This window comes from Orbicella faveolata, unplaced genomic scaffold (genome assembly GCF_042242905.1).
Source record: "Orbicella faveolata isolate gen_17 unplaced genomic scaffold, um_ofav_v1 contig_35, whole genome shotgun sequence".
In the NCBI taxonomy this organism is placed as follows: Eukaryota; Metazoa; Cnidaria; class Anthozoa; order Scleractinia; family Merulinidae; genus Orbicella; species Orbicella faveolata.
The window spans coordinates 7,743,409-7,764,270 of record NW_028301564.1 but is presented as its reverse complement, the minus strand read 5'-3'; the positions used below and the strand labels follow the sequence as shown (position 1 = coordinate 7,764,270).

At 39.5% G+C, this 20,862-nt stretch overlaps 3 non-coding genes across 3 annotated transcripts; 1 reads left to right on the top strand and 2 right to left on the bottom strand.

The window, feature by feature from the left end:
- Nucleotides 1-8,724: 8,724 nt before the first annotated feature.
- Nucleotides 8,725-8,797, top strand: Trnai-gau (transfer RNA isoleucine (anticodon GAU)). Its single transcript has one exon. It is a non-coding gene; the product is annotated as a tRNA-Ile (tRNA).
- Nucleotides 8,798-9,158: 361 nt separating this feature from the next.
- On the bottom strand, nucleotides 9,159-9,231 carry Trnaa-cgc (transfer RNA alanine (anticodon CGC)). The gene has a single exon. It is a non-coding gene; the product is annotated as a tRNA-Ala (tRNA).
- A 2,384-nt stretch (nucleotides 9,232-11,615) lies between these two features.
- On the bottom strand, nucleotides 11,616-11,688 carry Trnai-gau (transfer RNA isoleucine (anticodon GAU)). The gene has a single exon. It is a non-coding gene; the product is annotated as a tRNA-Ile (tRNA).
- Nucleotides 11,689-20,862: the final 9,174 nt, after the last annotated feature.

Genomic DNA, 20,862 nt, shown 5'->3' with positions numbered 1-20,862 from the left:
TTCCTTCGACGAAGTGGAACGCACACCTAATTTTGACCTGTGGCTTTTCAGAGTTGCTGTGTCTGTGCACGGTTATAGGCCGAAAAAAACACATTCCTGTAAGGACACCAAAATGGCCACCCCGCTTGATTTTTGCAGGGCCATGTCACGGCCAGTAAACTGGTACCATTTAATGCTAAGACATGTGATGAGACATGTGGCGAACATGTGAGTATGTGAGCAGGCCATGTAAGCTCGTCTTTCCGATGGATCTTTCTTTGACTTCTCTCCATTCAGTCGCCGTACGCTTCGCTATTATGTGCTCTCAGAGGGAATTGTCCTTGTTTATTAACACGACTTGGCTTTGGGATGATGACCGTGGGAACAGCTACATTTTGATTGCATTTGTTGATTAGTTCCAGTCGCGACAGAGAGCTCAGTCTTTATCCGGTCGAAATTTTATTGCTTGGAATCGGTGGAAAAGTACTCTGAAGGCAAGACCCATGAGACTACTTTATTCATCAGGGGAAATACTCGAATTAGTCGCACGGAGTTTGTTTACGATAAACGACCACGCGAAACGAACACGCCATTGCAAATGCTAGCTTAGAATAATGTACGTAATTTAAATATTCTATGAAGCTTGAGAGTCTACAGAAACTGGCAGCGTCACGCAACGTATCAACAAATCGTGACCTCTTCACTAGCATGGACTTTGACACTATGCATATCTGACTGTAAAACCTTGGTTGCTGCTGAAAAAGTTGAAAGTCAGCTAGTGAAATCATTTATTTACGGTATATATATATTAAAGTGAGAGCGTCGAACGCACTCTCATAATCTCTGATTACTACTAGTTTTAAATTAGTTAATGTGGTGTATTTCAATCTCTTTTTTCATGCTCGGTAACACTTGACGAAAACTGGTAACCTGTTTTTCAAAATAGCCTCGCAATAGCTAAGGCATCTGTACAATGGGGGATTAGCTCAAATGGTAGAGCGCCCGCTTAGCATACGGGAAATACCGGCACCGATACCCGGATTCTCCAAAATCAAAACTTTTGCTAGCAATGTTAACATTTTTTTTGGGCTTTTCTTTTCTGTTTCCAGTTCTTTTTACCTCATTTATCTGCTCTTAAAACGCAGGTAGTGTGCCATGACTTCCTGCACAAAATCACTGTATTACACATCATCAGTGTTCACAGGAGCCATAATCGGGGACGGAGACCGTAACTCGGGATTCGCGCGCACCTATGATATGGGACAATTTTGCTATTTTTAGAACAGATTGCGCCATCCTGACGTCATATATCTGCGCGGATTCACGCACATGTCGGGGGCTCTCGCGTGGATGTTGTCACGTTGCGTGATCAAATGGTGAGAGTTGAGAGGTTCTCTTGCGTATTTTTCACAGCGATAGCAGGGAATAAGGCAGGGAATACGAACCAGGGCGCTTATATGTAGTTTTATGCTCTGAGCTAACGGAAAAGGTGGGTTTTTCAGGGTCGAAAACAAGACTTTAATTTCGCGCTGGGAATGAATAATAAGATCTGCTCGCGCTAGTTGTTAGCTTACGAGTATGTTTCTGCGTTTGTTCTGATTTAAGAATATAGCAAGAAAACTCTCTACTCTGGTATCGAGTTAATTTGTGAGTTTCTCAGACAATGGTTCATTATAAACAAAACCTGTTTTGACGGTTTCTTATTGTTTCTGCTTGTTTGGTGAGTTTGCGAAAGTTTTGAAAGGAAAGTCTGACGCGTACGATTAGCTCATTTGCATAGTGCAGCTCGTGCACTTTCAAGTGCGAGTCGGTGTTTTCAGTTGTCAACAAGTCTTGACAAAGATTTCTTTCGTTATCTTTTGTGCTGAGATGCTGTAACAAATTTCACGAACGCAAAAAAGGCTACTAACGTCATGTGTGTTTCTTCAACATAAGCATAATGAAGTTTTACACTGCGAAAATGAAAATAGACAAGGAGTTTTGATAACTCGATCAACAAAATCGAAATCGTTATTCCAAGTTGATTAAAGAAAGCGTCATCGTAACTTTGTTGATTACTTCTGCTTTATTCACATGTTTTCAGCTTAGCTTTTAATATGTTCTCAAACATTTATCAATCTTAAACGTATTTTAAAACTATATAGTTATTGTTTGAGTTCGATATACGCTTTCATACGAAAGTGCGGCGGAAGTACAATTTGTCATGTTTACTGACTGTACAAAACACGCATCGGCGGGCGCTCTCATTCATCGACAACTGAGAATTTACTGGATTTATACAAGGATAAAACTGAGCAGTATCTACGGACGTAAAGTTATTGGGCCTTGATGAAACATCAAGCGTTACTTACAATTCAAGCGAAACTCAAACTAGCAATTATTTTGTTTTACTTTTCGGTCGCGATAGACTGACAAATTCCTCGCAAGCCTGTGACAAGAGGACCTAGGAAACTATGAAGTCCTGAAGCTCTGCTATATCTAAATATATCCAGCTAGTTTTTTGCTGTGTAAAGGAAGAGCTGTTAATCTTCAACATATGTGAAATTTAAAGTAGAGTAATGTACAGCTCATGTAAGAGAAGCATCCGTGGGAACACAACTTGGTCAGCGATATCATCATCAGTCCTCATCCCGCCATCGGACGCATAAGGCCTTCACAATGGCATGGTATAAATCAGTTCTGTAACGCTATCTCGTGGTACACCATGGAATATCCCACTTGTCACTTGTATTTTCTTGGTATACACACTGGCCTAAAGGCTCGTTTATATACCGAGGAAATTCAAGAGGCTCGTAAAATATTCTATGGTATACCACTTGAAAGCGTTGCATAACATTATGACATTGTTTCGCTTCTTACAGCAACTTTTACCCTTTAGAATTAACAAAAGCTAGCTATATACAGAGCTCTTAAATGGAGTGTTTTGTTTATATTGTTTCCATTCTCAGTTAATTATTGTAATTTGTTTGTAAAACTAATAGTTTATTACAGTCAGGAGTTACATTCAGGTACTTAAGTCATATAAAAGGCTATGATTTTTTAACCGTTGATCACCAAGGGAAAAACACGATCGAGTTGAACACAGAAAAAAAAAATTATTCAACATAATTGTTGACAAATCTGGGGAAAACATTGGCAACTGTCTGGTCCGTGTGAGGTTCCAACTCGGCGTTATCAACACCATGCTCTGCCGACTGAGCTAACGGACCAGTTGTAGGTACCAAATGTGAAACAAAGAGAACATGTGGTTACTGAATAGTCAATAACCACAATGGTGAATAAAGACTAGTGCAGTTTGGGATACATGTATCAAAGAAAATGTAAAGAGAAACATATACAAGGAATTCAGTACATGTGACAGTTTGATTTATCTCGCCGCACCCTTAGATTACGTCGAGAAACGAGGCTTAAACAAATAAAAAGACTAATTTAAGGTGGCTCAAAACAATTTCCAGCAGTTATATCTTGATGGGTTATTATAACCGCTCTTTATCACTTGATGCTAAAATCATTGTATCAAAAAACTGCCCAATCATCGCTGAACTCGTTGTGATCATTTTCGTGACACAATGGGTTACCATAGCAATACCTGCTAAAAACACACTTAATTACAAGTTTAGGGGCTTATAATTCATAAACGACATGGAGAATTTTTTATATTATCAAATTTTGATAAGTATATTAGTATATTAGTCTCGATTTCAAACAGTCTTACTCTATTTTTCAAGAAAACTTGCTTTCTGGCTGGATCACGTTAATAAAGCCTCTTCGTTTCATTTAGTGCTTCTAATTAATCCGTTTTCCATCAAGATCAAAATCGACACGCAATGGTTAAAAAATACTTTAAAAGACCAGTCTCCTTTCGAATATTTGCAGACTAATCAACTGTATATAAACGGGAAAGGCAAACCCTGCTATGTATCTATTATAAGCAAGTGTCTAAACCTCAATAATCTAGTAATTCCACTTGGAGCTAACTGAAAATAAATATTACGTGACGCCAGTCACGTAATACATGTAGCGAGCTTGAACTTATATTTTGGGCTTTGTCTGTAGTTTTATGAACCTTGCGTGAAACAATGAAACAATGTTGTAACAACGACATGGATAAACTCTCTTTTTGTATATTTCCCACAAAGCAAGGCCCACAAATGGAACAAAAACAGACTAGAGTGCTCAACAATAGAGTTCTTTGAACATACCGCATTATGCAAATTTGAGAAGAGACTGTCGCGAACTTTTGCATTTTACCTGTGTGAACCTCGATTGCCCAGAATTTTTTTTTCCATATTATTATAGTAGAAACGACACTCGTTTGCACTGTACTTGTTTTAGTTCCATATCGGACATACCAAGATGCGTTTTAAGCCCGTAAAACTACGCAATTTTTGCCGTTTTCATAGGGGCTTTAGAAGGCAATTCTTCAACGGTCGACGGAATTCTTCAAAATGCCTGAAAAATTTAAAACTTCTTATTGTTAGATAGAAGAAAAGTATAGCTCTTATGCTAAGTTTACTCCGAGTTCTAGTTTTGTAAATTGTTTCAATGCGAATACCGAGAACTTTTTTTTTTGCATATTTTTTTTGCATATTTAATGAAGCAAAAAGCTATATTTTCGTTTTTTGCGAATTTCTCGAAGAATTTAAATTCTATTGAAATCGGAATAATCTTTTCGAAAGTGGCTCTCTAAAGGCGTTCTTTAGGCAAAGTTTCAGGATTTTCGATTTTTCCAACCTGGCCAGCCATTCTCGATATATCCAGTCAGTGACTCTTAAGAGGTGCCCTCTGTAATTTTCAACTATGGCCATTTGGACCAGAAAAAATCAAATTCCTCAAACTTTCTCAGATGAATGGTCTAGATAAGTGATTCACAAAAATACAACTTTCAGTTCAATTCGATTCGTATTTTAGCGCTGGGGCCACCATCTTGGTTTTGCCCCTCTGAGAGGGCTTTCAGCGGCCATTTTAGGGCACATTTTTAACAATTTGCCATACAAAGAAAACGATCTAAATCCGGGTAAAAACCCTTTAAATTTCTTCCCTTTCGGACTACTCATGAAGCGCCACAAAATAGGCGAAGTCTAAAGGAAAATATCGCCAAAAGTACATCACTTGAGATCCCAAAACTACCCTCCACTTAAAGAGCAATGTCTCACCTGTAAAAATATGTAATAAAATTTTGGGGCAGTTAAAACTGTAAAATGTTAGAAGAAGAAGTTTAAGCTGTGCTTTTGTCAACAAAGACCGCCGTCCTAATTAGCATAATAACATGAAAATAACGATGCACAGAGAAAATAATGATATATTCCACTTACCTCGCGACATGTCGACAACTGGATGTTCCACGATGCCTCATGTTATATTTCCAGTATGTTTCAGCCGCATTTTCGGTGATTAGTGTACGAAATCACTCTCAGACATCGCCACGGTTAAGCAGATTTCAACTCTCCGAAGCCCGCTTCATAACATCTATCAATATTATTTGTCTTTTGCCTCATAAGCTGCCGTTTACAAGAAGTTTACCAGTTTGCTGAGATCCTAACTGACCCAGAAGTTTGTTAGCAGCCTTTAAAATCTTCCTTTTAATCGAGGATTCTCATCAAGAACTCGTTTAAGCTCAGTTCTGTTTTGACCTGTTATGCACTCGCCATCATTCCACAGATTGCGTTACATTTGACAAATGCGCATTCCAACGGGTAGGGGTAGGGTGGGTAGGAAGTGAAAATGTAACCGACATTATATTAAAGCCATTTTACGCATTTCTGTGGCTAAACTAGTAACTGCCTTTCCCAGAATGATTTGAACATGAGCTTCTGCTTGCAGGTATTTTCTAGGTTATTTTTGCAGAGTAGGTGAGGAGGGGGGGGGAGGTCGTGTATTAAAAAAAAAGAAAAAAGAAAACGAGAGACAGTATCAGGTCAAAAGATTATGGTCTGTGTATCTTGATCAGCTTTATCAGTTCATCACTGAGGCCAGTGAGGCCCTATTAGGGGTTTTCAGGATACTGGATATTTGGGTAAAATTAAAAGTTAATAGGATGCAAGAAATTTAGGAGAAATATTAATGGGGTAGAGCATGTTTAGATCAGATAAAACAGGACATTAATTGAGTAGGAAATCGTTGAGCTGGATTTAACAGGATACGAGATATTTAGGACAAAAATTAACAGGATAAGGGATACACCGACACCCTCCCCCCCCCCCCCCCCTTCCCCCACAATGGGGCCTCAACAATGGTCAGCTATTTAGGATGAAATAAATGTATGTCAACTGCTATAAGCATTTATTTTGGACTCTTAGTACTTATATCACGGTGGAATATGAACGTTTTGTATCAGATGTTAGGGGTTTTAAGGTTAGGTAACGCAGCTCCTTGTTAGTAATTTCGGAGCCCACACTTGTTACACTGAATAGATAGATAAAGACGAGGCTGGAGAAATAAACAGAGAATGAAATGTGTCCCGAATTCTGTACCGTTTAACACGAATTTCTTACATGGCAACCTTTGTGTCTGCAAAGAGATCGAGGCACAACATTCCACACTATATTTGTAAACAACTATCCTAATCTCATTGACAGCCATTAGTTTTTGACGAGAATTTTCAATTATTACCAATAGAATACGGATAGAACTCCAATAAAAAGCCTCTTCCTTGTGTTTTTTTTGTTCAGCATTATACTTGTGTCTTTCGCTGCCCGAAATGCCATCAAATGCTGTGAAAGGCAACATTTTTTCATCATTTAATTATCTACTTATAAAAGTCGGATAGTGGACCATGATGAATTTTTGTACAAAATCACTGTATTGCAGTCACTCTGCTATCTACTGACACTAGAACAAAGGTCCTTGTCGTTCACTCTCTATCTCCAGCGTGAGATATTCTATGGTATACCACTTGAAAGCTTCATGATATTGTTTGGCTTCTTACAGCGACTTTGACAAACGTTACCCATAAACTGAGCTTTAAAATGGAGTGTTTTGTTTGTATTGTTTCCATTCTCAGTGAATTATTGTTATTTTGTTTGGAAAACTGACAGTTTAGTACAGTCAGGAATTACACTTACTTAAGTCCCACAAAAGGCTATGAATCTTGGATCGTTGATCACCAGAGGAAAATCATAATCGAGTTGCACACAGAAAAAAACTGGGGAAAATATTCGTCTGTCTAGTCTATGTGAGGGTCGAACTCGCGACCTTGGCGTTATCAGCACCACGCTCTGCCGACTAAGCTAACGGACCAGTTGCTAGTACCAATTGTAAAACAGAGAGAACATGCGGTTACTGAATAGTGAATAATCACAATGGTGAATAAAGACTAGTGGAGTTTGAGGATACATGTATCAAACAAAATGTATACAAAGAATTCGGCAGATGTGACAGTTTGCTTTTTCCTCGCCGCGCTCTTACATTACGTCGAGAGACGAGGCTTACAGAAATAAAAAGGCTAATTTAAGGTGGCTTAAAACAGTTTCCAGTAGTTAGATTTTTATGGGTCATTATAACCACTCTTAAACATAAAAATTACCATTTCCTCGATTGTGATTGGTTTAAAAAACTCCTATTTTCCACTAATTCACTTGTCAAGTTGTTATCGGACAGTTTGTTGTTGGACAGTTTGTTATTGGTCAGTTTGTTATCGGACAGTTCCATAAGCCAATCACATTCAAAGTTGTAGTTTAAATCAACCAATCAAATTCAAAGTTGTAGTTACGTGCGTGCGTAAGCGCGTACACTTGCTTTTGTGTTTTTGGTGCCTAATTGCCGGTAGGAGGCGCGGTGGCCTTAGAATGTTTACATCTCCTTTGTAGGTATTTTAATGGAAACTTTCTCTTTCTTTCATAACTTGGCTATTCTTCTTTTCTCGGAAATTGTAATTTTTATGATTAATTGGTAATAAGACTTCGTGTCGTCCAATTTTGGTCAGTAATCAAACTCGTGATAAACGAATCGGTCTCCTGCTGCGCGGTCGTCCGATTTTGTTATCACTCTCATGATAACCGATCAACAAACTACCCAATCACATGAACACGTTGTTATCATTTTCGTGACACAAAGGGTTACCATAGCAACAGTATAGCCAAAAATGGAGACGAGTTTTTTCAAATGGTTTCACAACAATGAGTAGTATAATTCATTACATGTCTTGATTTTCATTGAATTCCCTGTGTAATGGGGGATTAGCTCAAATGGTAGAGCGCCCGCTTTGCATGCGGGAAGTACCGGGATCGATACCTGGATTCTCTAAGATCATGATTTTTGACCCATAGTAATATATTTTTTTTGTCTTTTCTTTGTCTTTTCTTTTGGCAGTTATTTTTTCAACTTTTATCCACTCATAAAACTCGGATAGTGGACGATGATGACTTTCTGTACAAAATCACTGTATTCCAGTCACTCTGCTATCCACTCGCACTAGAACAAAGCCTGGTCGTTGTCGTTTACTCTCTATCTCCAGCAGCCGAGGATGGCGAAGATGACGACCTTGGAGTGTCTGATGACTCGGGTGATACGAAATCCCGAAAGGAGTCTAGCGAAGATGCCAAGCATTTATTTTTTGTCAAAATTAGATCACAGATAAAATCTAAATTCTGGTCCTGCAGTAGATTAGAATCTAATATGGCTTTTATTTTAACATGCCAGGCGCTCATTCCTTATCAAAATTAGATGGTAACATTTAAACTCCGGTCCTGTAGTAGACTAATTAAGGAACTTGTCTTTTATTTTAACACTTGAGTAATAACCGTTGGTCCGTTAGCTCAGTCGGCAGAGCGTGGTGCTGATAACGCCAAGGTCGTGAGTTAAACCCTCACACGGACCACCAAAGTTCCTTTTTTTTTATGGTATGCTGATTCAAAAACATTTTAAAGCTTATATTCGTCTCTTTTTTTTTCAAGCAAACTCTTATAAGGACAACCCTGACAGCATTACCTGAATCATGAACACAGGCTACCCTGCCTGAACTAGCTTACAATTCCCATGTTGTTTTGAGTCAGTTTTCTCTATTTGAACATAAAATTGAGCTACTTTAAGTCTATGCAGTTATAGAAACTGAAGTCACAAATTTCGAACGTTTTCAGTTTTTCGACGAAATGATTCTTCTACTTTTGCAGCAGTCTCAAGTCATGTACTGGCAAATTAAAATCGAAAGTTAAATTGAGTTTCTGTTATATTACAAAAAATGGAGAATCCGGGTATCGATCCCGGTACTTCCCGCATGCGAAGCGGGCGCTCTACCATTTGAGCTAATTCCCCATTCCTCAGGTGTTTTATTGAAAAAGAAAGTCATGTAATGAAATAAAGTTATAATGCGAAACTATATCCATGTTTTCGACAAATTTGGCTGAAAATAAAGAGGAGATATTAATGCGATACAATTACTCTGATTTTAAAACACTTAAAAATGCTATTTTAAAATTACCCAAGAAGTGATAATTTACCATATAACATTAAAGAATTACTATAGATCTGAATTTTGTATTTCCATTCAGAGAAAACATTTCAACAACGTAAACATTTTTTACCAGTTTTCATTGCATATATACACGACTTGAACTTAAATCTTACGATCTAGTTTATATTCTTAGTTCGTCAAAGCTATTCAGCTATCCGCAAACAACTATTTTTTTCATAAGATTATGTCACATTTAGTTTCGTTTTATGAGCAGAAAAATGAGAAAAAAAAAAAGAATTGCAAAAAAAAGAAAAGACAAATAAATTATCTTTATTTTGGAGAATCCGGGTATCGATCCTGGTACTTCCCGCATGCAAAGTGAGCGCTCTACCGGCCCATTTGAGCTAATTCCCCAGAATATTTCCCCCATGGGAAACTTATGAGTGAAATTACTTTGACTGAGTAAATTTAGAGATTTACATGATTTATATTACGGTATCTAGTAGATCATTATCTGCGGTGAATAGGTTAATTCCTTTAACAAGAAAATAAACAGACAATACTGACACAAAATAGCTTGACAATTTGAAGCTAGTTCAGCAGGGTAATCAGAATCTTTATTTAATCGTGGAACGACCTAGCACATTTGTTCCAGAGCTGCAATACAATAAACGTAACATAGCATATTCTATGACATAGTATAAAATAGTTTTGCAGTGCCATCTCGTGGTATATCATGAATATCCCACTTGTCACTTGTATTTTCTTGGGCGCTTTGAATTCACGACATGGTTTGGTTTCTTACAACAACCTTTACCCTTTAAACTAGAGTAAAGCTTCCTAACAGAGCTCTAAACTGTCTCCATTTATTGCTATTTTGTTTGAAAAACTGACAGTTTATTACAGTCAGGAATCTTGGAACGTCGATCACCAAAGAAAAAACCATGATCAAGTTGCGCTCAGAAAACAAATTAAATGTATTCAACACAATTGTTTAAAAATGTGGGGAAAATATTGGCGACTGTCTGGTTCCTGTGGGGGTCGAACTCATCACCTTGGCGTTATTAGCACCACCTTCTGCCGACTGAGCTAACGGACCAATTGCTGGAACAAGTGCATATTAAAACAAAGCTGATTACTTGGTAGAACACTATTAATAACGTTACTGCTACATTTTGACACAAAACTTGTCCTTGGCAGTTTTAAATTAAAGTTTTCATTTACCTGGTAAAACAAGATTTCAAGCTTTATTATTGTTGTAAAATCGATCTTAACTTGGTTTACTTGGGAGACTAAACTCAGCATTGCTGAATAAGACGTGGATGAATAAATTATCAAAATTGCTAAAAATAAAACAAAAACAAAAACAAAAACAAGCAGAAACAGAGAAATTAACAAAAAAACGAAAACCAACGACAAAATGCAAAACACAGACTATAGCATCACCTCATGTTTGTTTAATAGCAAAAAAGTAATTTTCGAGTGTTTTTAAAATATTTAATAATTTGGGTCCACCCACACTAAAATAGTAATTTTCGTGGTCCATGTGTGGGTCGAACTCACGACCTTGGCGTTATCAGCACCACGCTCTGCCGACTGAGCTAAGGGACCAAACACGTTAACCTCGGTGCCGTTTTTTGTTTGTTTTTTTTTTTTTTTAAGTATTACTGCCTTTGTACAAGAACGTAGTTAAAAGTTCGGCCAAATGAGGAACAGCACCCGCTTATTGGCTTTGTTCAAACTAATTCGGTTTTATTCTTTAAGATGTATGTATACATTGCTAACGTGCTTTCTCAAATGATGAGGGGATTTTTGTTGCAATATAGTTATCCCGAAATCATTTATTAGAAGTTGTTTCCCATTTATTTTCTAATAATGTCTCGTCAATATCAGTAGTTTATGCTAATAACGAAGCAGGCAATATTACGATGGCTTTTGTGACGTCACAATGGCCATATGAAACAACGGAACACCTGCCTCCTTTTTTTGCAGACAATTCCAACTGACTACCATAAAACCCTAGATTAAAATATCACTTAACCAACTGTTTCTGTTGGCCGGGAAACGTTTCCAACGACTTCTAGGAAAATATTAATCTAAAGTAATTTTGATCTAGTCCTCTTGTTTTAAACCGATCAGGGCGAATAAACTAATTTTAAAAAATACAGGAAAAGAGAAATCAGAGTATAGTCAGTAAGAAATCTTAAAATAGTATTTTCCAGGTGGTTTACTTAAAAGGAAAAGTTGGTCCGTGTGAGGGTCGAACTCACGACCTTGGCGTTATCAGCACCACGCTCTACCGACTGAACTAACGGACCAGACACATTATCCTTGTGCCGTTTTTTATTAAATACTACTGCCTTTGTACAGGAACGTTGTCAAAAGTTTGGCCTAATGAGGAACAGCACCCGCTGATTGGCTTTGTTCAAACTGATTTGGTTTTATTCTTTAAGATTTATGTATATATTGTTAACGTGCTTTCTCAAATGATGAGGACATTTTTGTTGAAATATAGTTATCCCGAAATTATCTATTAGAAGTTGTTTCCCAGTTATTTTATAATCATGTCTCGTCAATATCAGTGGGTCCATTTTGGTCCATTTTGGTGATTTAACCTAAACAATAGCCCTTTTGTTAAACCTAAACAATAGCGCTTTTGTTATTAGAAGCGCCGAGTTCTTTTTCCGAAGTTTAGCGAGAAAACTTGTGATCATCGGAAAAATTGTCGGCGTGACGAATTAGCTACCTTGGGGGAGTGAGGAGTGTAATTTTTGTTATGACAAGATCAATTTCCACCAGGGGAGCCCAAAGGGACACTTGACCGGCTGTATGAGTATCGGCCAGACTCTCACCAATAAAGTAAGAGCTTTAGGCTTATTCCAAACGTCGTGCTACTGCCATGCCGAACGAAATTCGAGAACTTAATTTGGCTTAAGCACGGCAGTTGCACAACGTATATTTTTGTAATCGGCTATCAAGGCATGGCCCGCCTAGATTAGCCTTTCAGTGCTACTTGCGGGCATGCGACTTGGCTTCAAACGGCGTGCTCTTGCAGGGCCGAACTGAATTCATACCCTGTTACCAGCTGCCGTTGCTTTCTATTATTTAAAATGGTCTTCAGCAAGGCAAACTTCTTCCCATCTTCGGCGACTGAATTAAATTCGATGTTTGAAACCACTGGCGTTCTTTTCTCATACCACTAGTGTGTCAAATTCATTTGAGTTCATCACTGCAGTAGCACGACGTTTGGAATAAGCATTAGCTTACAAGTTTGATTGGCAATGTTCGCTTTTATATCGATTTGATTTGGCAAAAGATAAAATGATTTAGTTACTTGTGCTAGCATGACAAAGTATTATTAAACTTAAACTTAAACTTAAACGGCCGGGACAAGAAGAGAAGCTGAGGAGTGATTGATGTAATACATTTCTATGTATTAATAAATTTGGCCTTCATAAATTTTTTGACTTATTTTATCGCTGTGATAATATCAGGCAAGAGAAAAAGCGGTCATTGTGCACAACAGTTCGTTTCTTTGTTTGTCGCGTCCAAAGCAGGCGGCGTAAGTCAAAAGAAAAGAAACAAGTGCGATTTCTAATAGCCGATTAACGAATTAAGATGCTTTGTTTTTACCTAATTTAAAAGTGAAGAAAAAAAAAAAAAAAAACAGAGCAAAAGTTTACCCAACTCAGTTATCATTAGTGCAAGCAAAATATTGCCAACTGATCGCAGACTTCCTTCGGATTTTTTTTCGTTGCCTGTGGAAAGCGGAGATGATCATTCACAACAAGTTCAACATTAAGCTTATTTCGCACACTTCTGTAACACGCATCCAGTTTCGTGGCCGTGAAATTCCCCGACACTCGGCGAGTCCGAGATCAGAACGTGATGTGTCAAGAAACGTGACGTGTCGGAGAGTGCCATATTCCTGATACGTACGTTGCGGCGTGTCAGGAAAAATCATGGCCTGGGTACGTCATGTGCGGCGTATCAAGGGAAGCCAGGACTCTGATACTTAACGGCACGCGGTGTTAGTTTAATCAGCCAAATTAATTGACGGAGCTTATTTCTCTTTACGCGGAAACTAAAATTTTCGGACGTGCGTTTCGTTTGTTCGTTTCAGAATGTTCAAACATATACAAACAACAAAAACAACAGCAACAATAACAGAATGCTAAATAGTATTTTTTTATCACGTCCGACTACTATTTTATATTCTAGTATTTAAAATCTACTTATCGCAGGGCTCTTTTAGAATACTACCCTGGCTACTGAATGTAAAACCCTTGTTTAAATAAAGTGCTAAAAGAACCGCAGTGGAACATCCCTTCTCACCGACTTACGTGGTGGCGCAACTCACCAGTTTCGCAAAGCTTGAGAGCGGAATGCCCTAAGATTGGTTAAATGGGAGGACTTGCACCGGGACACCAACCCCATTTAACGTTGCCGCGTATTTGATGCAAACCATGGAACCCTCATAGGAGGCCTCTGGCCGATCTTAAGCTTGAAAAGATTGAATGCTGCAAAATCTAGTTATTTAGACCGACTGGTTTTCCATCATTGTGGTTACCGCTGTTAGTCTGAAAGCATCAGCGCATGCGTAATTATGGAGAGTGCCTTCAACGAAATTTACCAACCAATATTTCTTCCAGTCGGGTTTTCAGTAAGATTTCTAAACACAAATTAAATAAATGATTTTCGATTTTTTTTTTTATTGCGTCACAGTGAAAACGCTCTATAAACATTTTATCCGTCTTGGAATTGTTACGTGAATAACATTCGGAGGTCTGTGAGCGATTAAACTTTTTATTCTTTGCCGAAAGGGGCGAGTCGTTCAGACAAGTTCATTATACGTCGTAGGTTATAACGGTCTGCTGAACATCAGAGTTGTTAATATTTAAATCAAGTTACCCGTGACGCGGCCAATTAAGTCAGATATAAAGAGCGGGGCCTTTGAAAAACGTCCTCGAATGGTGTCGGTGATAAAGACTGGCTTAAAATGTCGATCTGGTCTAGCTCCGGCTTTGCAGTGCTTCCATAATCAAAGCAAGTAGTAACATGAAATCTTTTGGGCGAGAGAATAATGCAGCAAAGTGAAACAATCGGCAAATTTGTCGCTTGTTGAGCATAACTGAATTTTGGTCCAGTATGAATATAAACAGCTTAAGGGGACAGCACACTTCTATTTAATCTTAATTACCTGGCAGCTTTCTTCGAAGTTCCGCAAATATTTTACAGCATGTCCTTCATCTTGTAGCTGTTGTACATTACAATCAGAAAATTTAAGAGGGATGAAAGGGGGGAATAATTCTTTTTCCAGTTTGAAGCCACACTAAATTTCCAACAGAGAAACCAAACAGCAATGGTGATATCATCGATAGCCGCAATGGTGACCCCTACCAGCCGCCCCAGGGTAACGACTTACACACAACAAATTGTACCCGTAATGCCTCCCCCGGGGAGAATTTGTCGTTACTTGGCTTTTTACAATCGTTCAAATCGTATCGCACGAGAAATTTTGAAAGTCCCTTGAGTATTTTTAAGCTGCTGCCGCCATTGTTAAAAAATGGCCATATTAGGTTAATTTTGTGCTGTATAACAAAGCCTTTTGTTAGCAAAATGGACCCGCTTTCCTTGAATATCAGTAGGATAGGACGCTTGTATGGGCAGTAACCAATCAGGAGCCGAATTAAGAACAATGGATGCTATTGTAATAGTAGTAGTAATAGTAATAGTAATAGTAATAGCTAGTAGTAATAGACGCTAATATGAGCGGTAACCAATCAGGAGTCGAATTAAGAACAATGGATGCTATTGTTTTCCAAATCCAAGATGGCCGCCACAAATTTCAGCCAATCCGGAGCCGAATTAAGAATTCAAGACTGCGGCGCCCACGAAAGTCGGCCATGTTGGAAAACAGCTCACCAGCCTCGACGGAGGACTGGGATCGGTCTCACGGATTTCCATGGCGACACAAATCACGCCAGGGTCACGCAAAAAAATGTCATGCAACTTCAAACTCGATACTTACAGTGTCCTGTGGTCTTAAACGACAGGGGTCTGTCCGGCAAGCGGCCATGATGAAGACCGAGAGACTTGGGTCCAAGTCTAACCTATATAGGGGTGGTGCAAAGCATCAAGGGACAATGACATCACCGGTATCCAATCAGAGGAATGAAATCAGAATGAATTTAAAACAGTGGCTTCCCCAGTCCTATTCTCTTGAGGAGAGCACTAAACCAAACATCACACAATGTCAGTTGTCACGAACTTTAATAACAAATCTTTTGCGCTAACATTAAAAGATATGACGTCATTGCCATGTTGATCGAGTAAAAAGAGCGGTTTCTATCGTCATCGCACAATGTTTCAAATGAACTTTTATGTCCAAAACGTTTGCGCTAAAATTACAGAAAGCTGGTCATTGTCTCAAATCAGATAACACTATGAAAGAAATGCAACAGAAACAATTTGATCTAGCGTAAATGCAATCTTTGACGAGTAGCGAATAATAAGCGAAGACAAAAATTTATAGGCTAAAAGGTGAGAAGAAAAAAATACCGTTGAAATGCTTCAAGTGAAAATGAATTGCTCATGGCAGTTTGCAATAAAATCTAAACTCCTTGATCTCGACTGTTCCCTTGAGAAAAGCATCATTCAAAGGAATCTTGAACAAACAAAAGGCATTTTGGGCGACCATTGAAGAATTAACATAATTAGTCAGAGATGAAACATGGAATAAATTAAAACCGAAAAGCACATGTTTAGAAGCTGAAATCATGATAGACTGTATCTTAACCCTTGAGAATAAAATCAAAGGAATTTCAAACAAACGTTTCGCGCTTGAAGTAAAGATTTAACTTCATTTACAAACACTGCAAATCGCTCCTAATTCAACAATTATAGTTGTCTAAGCGGGTTTCCAATAGCGCCAAAATAAATCACTTACATCAAATATAGTCCTTTCCTTCAAAGCGTCACACAACTAGCAATCGCTCAACTCCATAGCCACGAAGACAGGAAAGAATGTTACGCTTAGAAAAGAAGACGTGTGCTGAACGTTGTCACAAGTAAAATGAATTCTCTCAAGACCGATTGACTTATAAACGGGTATTCACAAAACAATAAACAATGTCGCGTGGTTAACAACCAATGAGAGGATGGGGGATGGGGGGTACGCGATATCACGTGGTCAAGAATCAATGAGAAGACGGGGGATAGGGGTTATACCGCACAGTAATGTCATTAAATTGTTATAAGCAAAACAGAGTCTAAGTCTTTACAACGTTTATTGAATAATAACTCAAAAGAAAGAATTGATTATAATTTTAACTCTTAAAGTCTTGACAGGTTACAAAGTGTTTTGAACTAAACTCGTTTCCAGTTTCACAGATTCTTGGTCCCTGGCCCCAAAACGCACGATATTCTGCCGTAGTTTTCTTTGCTTTTGGTCATGAAGTCTTTGCCTGATGCGTTCTCGTTCCCGTTCTTCAAGAGTTTCATTTCTCATTATCTCTACATACTGACGTTCCCTCTCTTATCGTTCAGCATACTTTCTCTTTCTTCTTTCTTCACTTTCTCGAATTTCGGCCTTCTTCCTCTCGAAGTGTCTTTGCTGGGGTATGAACAACCCTTGGGGTCGTGGATACCCTTCTTGGATTCTACCCCCTTCCATCCAAGCTTTGGCTTTGCCTCGGGGTTCTTGATCCACCCACTGGAAAAAGTCACACCAACGTTTGGGACATTTTAGGTATAATCTCCCTGGATTCTTCTCTGACTGGGACAAGGACATGATCAATGGACGATGGCAGTAACACTTCATGATGTGTACGGGTTTGGCCAGGTAGAACTTGTGGAGTTGACGTTTGACCGAGTCTAAGTAAGGCTCTACATTGTCTACACCGCAGCTGACAAAACAATTTTGTACGGGGCACTTGTAGTACTCCCAATGGCCGTACTGAGCGTTAGTCTCTTTCTTTAGTAAAGCATCATTTGGATGCACAGGGCAAGAGTACAGGATCTCCGTGTTCCCTCGGGTCGGTGGTGACGGATTCCTAAAGGGTTCTGTAGAGGTTTGAGGAGTACTAGGTGCTAGGGGTTGCCATTGCTGTGCGAGCCCGTCCAAAAAGACGTCAGGGTCAAAGATCTCTCCTTCCTCCAGGACTTGCCCTTCCACTATTTCCCCATTCTCTACAACCGGGAAAACTTCGTGAAATGTCTTTCCTTCGGGTTCCTGCTTGATCTTCTTGGTCTTTGCTTTCTTTTCTGCTTTCTCTTTCTTGACTACCCTCTTTCCCTTTTGGGTGGAAATCAGATAAGTAGCTGGTGAATATGGATTGTAAGAGCAATCTATCATGGCGTCTTCTTCTTTCTCTTGTTTTGGTAAACACACACTTCCTTCACTCAACATGTAGCGAGTAGGAGATTTGTGTTCCATGTTTGTGGTAAGCTCGACGGACATAAGTTGTTCTGGCACTACTCTCAACTTGTGAATGATGTCAAATGAGGGGGTGAACGGCTCATGCCAGTGAGACAAACCAATCAGCGAATGCCAAGTATCATGACGTGATTTCGAACATAACCAATCACATCACTTCATGACCATATAAGGAAAATGACATGATCCGACCTTTGACTTTTACATGATTCAGTACTTTTCCAACGCATGATTTTCGGATCTGACCATTGACATCACTTCATGACCATATTAGGAAGGGTGGCGTGATCCGACCTTTGACTTTCACGTGATGAGGGTGTGCTATTTCACTCGATCAGGAGGTCACTCGGTGGAAGGATCGTTCCTTCTTCGGTGCCATGGACGCCGAGGATGAAGATCTTTGTGAGGACTGTAAACGGCCCATGTGTCTTACCTTTTACGATAACGAAGATCGAACGGCTGCTTTGAAGTGGAGACCTGGCCAAGGGAGTTGTGTGTGGCGTAACTGTAGATATTACAAACAAGATTGTTTGGATTCCGAAACTACGTAAAACTATCTATAAGTAAGTGTAACGTGTCAATAAAGCAATCATTTTGAATCATCATGCCTGACGGTCAATATTGGTCTAGTCGACTTTATTGGTCAAGTTTATGCGAAAGATGCGAGCGTATCGTTAACAAATATGGAAACGATATAGTCCTTCCTGCAGAACCCTCAGACAACCCCTTAAGAGAATTTGAAGTCGTTGATGTGAGTAAAAACGTATTTCGTTTCGTGGTCTTTATCTTGTGGTTGAAACATCAATCTCAGTCATTCGAGTGGTTTCTGACTATTCGTGAACGTTACCCAGACCTCTGGAGGCGATGTCTTTACAGACTGGCGGTGCTATGAAGAGTAAAAGGAAAAAGAAGAATCCCTATGCATCTCTGTTGACGACCTATCGAGATCCGACCGCACCAGGTAGTTTGGGGGGTGTGGCTCGTTTCGCACGAGCTCAAAAATTACCGTTCAGAAAAGTTCGAGAGACATTGGAGGGCGATTTGGGTTATACCTTGCACAAACCCCGAAGACGAAATTTTCCGACCCTCCCCGTGATGGTGTTTGGTATCGACGAACAATGGGTGGCAGATCTGATCGAAGTGATCAACATTGCCAAATCCAATCGTGGTTACAGGTATCTAATGACAGTAGTCGACGTGTTTTCCAAGTACGCCTAGGTGGAGCCCGTCAAGTCCAAGAGTGGTCAAGACGTGACGACTGCTTTCGAGAAGATTTTGAAACGAAGTCAAGGTCGCCAACCACAGAATCTTCAAACGGATGACGGCAAAGAATTTTACAACAAACACTTCCAAACCTTGATCAAACGGAAAAATATCCATCATTTCTCCGCCAGTGGAGACACCAAAGCCAGCGTCGTGGAACGATTCAATCGCACCTTGAAAGAAATATTGTATCGATATTTTACCATCAAGAATACGTTGACGTTCTTACCCGTGTTGCAGGACTTGGTCTTGGGTTACAATCGATCGTGTCATCGCAGCATCAAGATGGCCACCGACAAAGTGACTGCAAGTAATCAAAAAGAAGTCTGGAACAACTTGTACGCCAAACGTTTGAACGCCAAGCGTCTCAAGCCAAAGTTTAAAGTCAATGATCGCGTGAGACTCAATAAGACGTTTAGAACCTTTAAGAAAGGCTACCTACCAGCCTGGACGGAAGAAGTGTTTATAGTATCCAGAGTCATCCCTGGAAGTGTGGTCACTTACAAAATCAAAGAGATGGATGATACACCTTTGGAAGGTACTTTTTTTATTCTCAAGACTTACAGAAAGTCACCGTATCGGACGACGATTTGTATCGAGTAGAAAAAGTGCTGAAACGAAAAGGGAATAAATTGCTTGTACGTTGGAAAAGTTGGTCAGATAAATACGACAGTTGGATTGACAAGAAGGACGTGAAAAAGCTTTGAGGATGAATGAGGAGTTTTACATCACCTTGCCTAGTCACAGCAACCGCGCAGAGTTTCCACAGAACCAAAGCAATAATTTCAAGATTCGATTACCCCACCCCTTCAGGTTCCAAGGGTCAAGTTGGAAAGTGGGATTGATTAGCATCTCGTTACCAGATGTGAAAGTGCATCTCCCCAAGTTGGTCGAAGGCAACGAAATCCTGTTTACCATGGACTGGATCATGAAATACCCTTCTGGTGCGTTAAAGTTTGGTAGAGCTCACTATGACCCTAACGATCTCCGAACCGTGGTTGAGTACATTTATGGTGTTGGTTTCATGAAAAGTATGGTGACATTTTTCGAGCAGCGGCGCATCTTGAATTACTAAGGACCCCATCTCGGTAGCAGCTATACAGCATCCGATGGAAAGAGAATGTACGTGAAATTTCGTTGGGATGGAGACGATCTGTTGACGGATAACAAAGCGACACACGTACGCTCCAATGGCTCACCAGCATTGAAGATTAATAAGATGTTGGCTTTAAAGATGGGATGGTTGAAGGAGAGAAGCTCTGAAAATTATGACTTGGGACCCAATTTACGTCAACAGTTTTTTACAGACACGGTACCCAATTTAGAAACGATGACACACGATCTGAAAAACGACAGGGGTGAGCCTCTGTTTTGGTTGATAGCAGAAGACCTTTTTCATCGGAGCGTTACTTGCGATTGGCGCTTCACGAATCTCAACAAAGCCTTTCAAAACGTGGTGGGTTCGACATTACGTTCCTTATTCATTTATTCCGACGTGGGAGGAAGTTCAATGGTTGGAAATCAAGTCACGGATCTACTGCGAGAGGTCAATTATCGACGCACAGGGCATGAAAGTCACTATTTTGAACCGCTCCACGTTCAATATATTCCGTTGCGCAAGGCCCAGTTGGACATTATTGACACGCAAGTGTCGGAGACAACAGGTGAACTGACCGAATTTGGTGAAGGAAACACGATTCTCACCCTTCACTTCAAACGAGCATGAAAGGTGGAAGTTTAACGCGATTCAAACCTGACCCACAAGACGGAGGCGGGTTTGTTCAAGAATTGC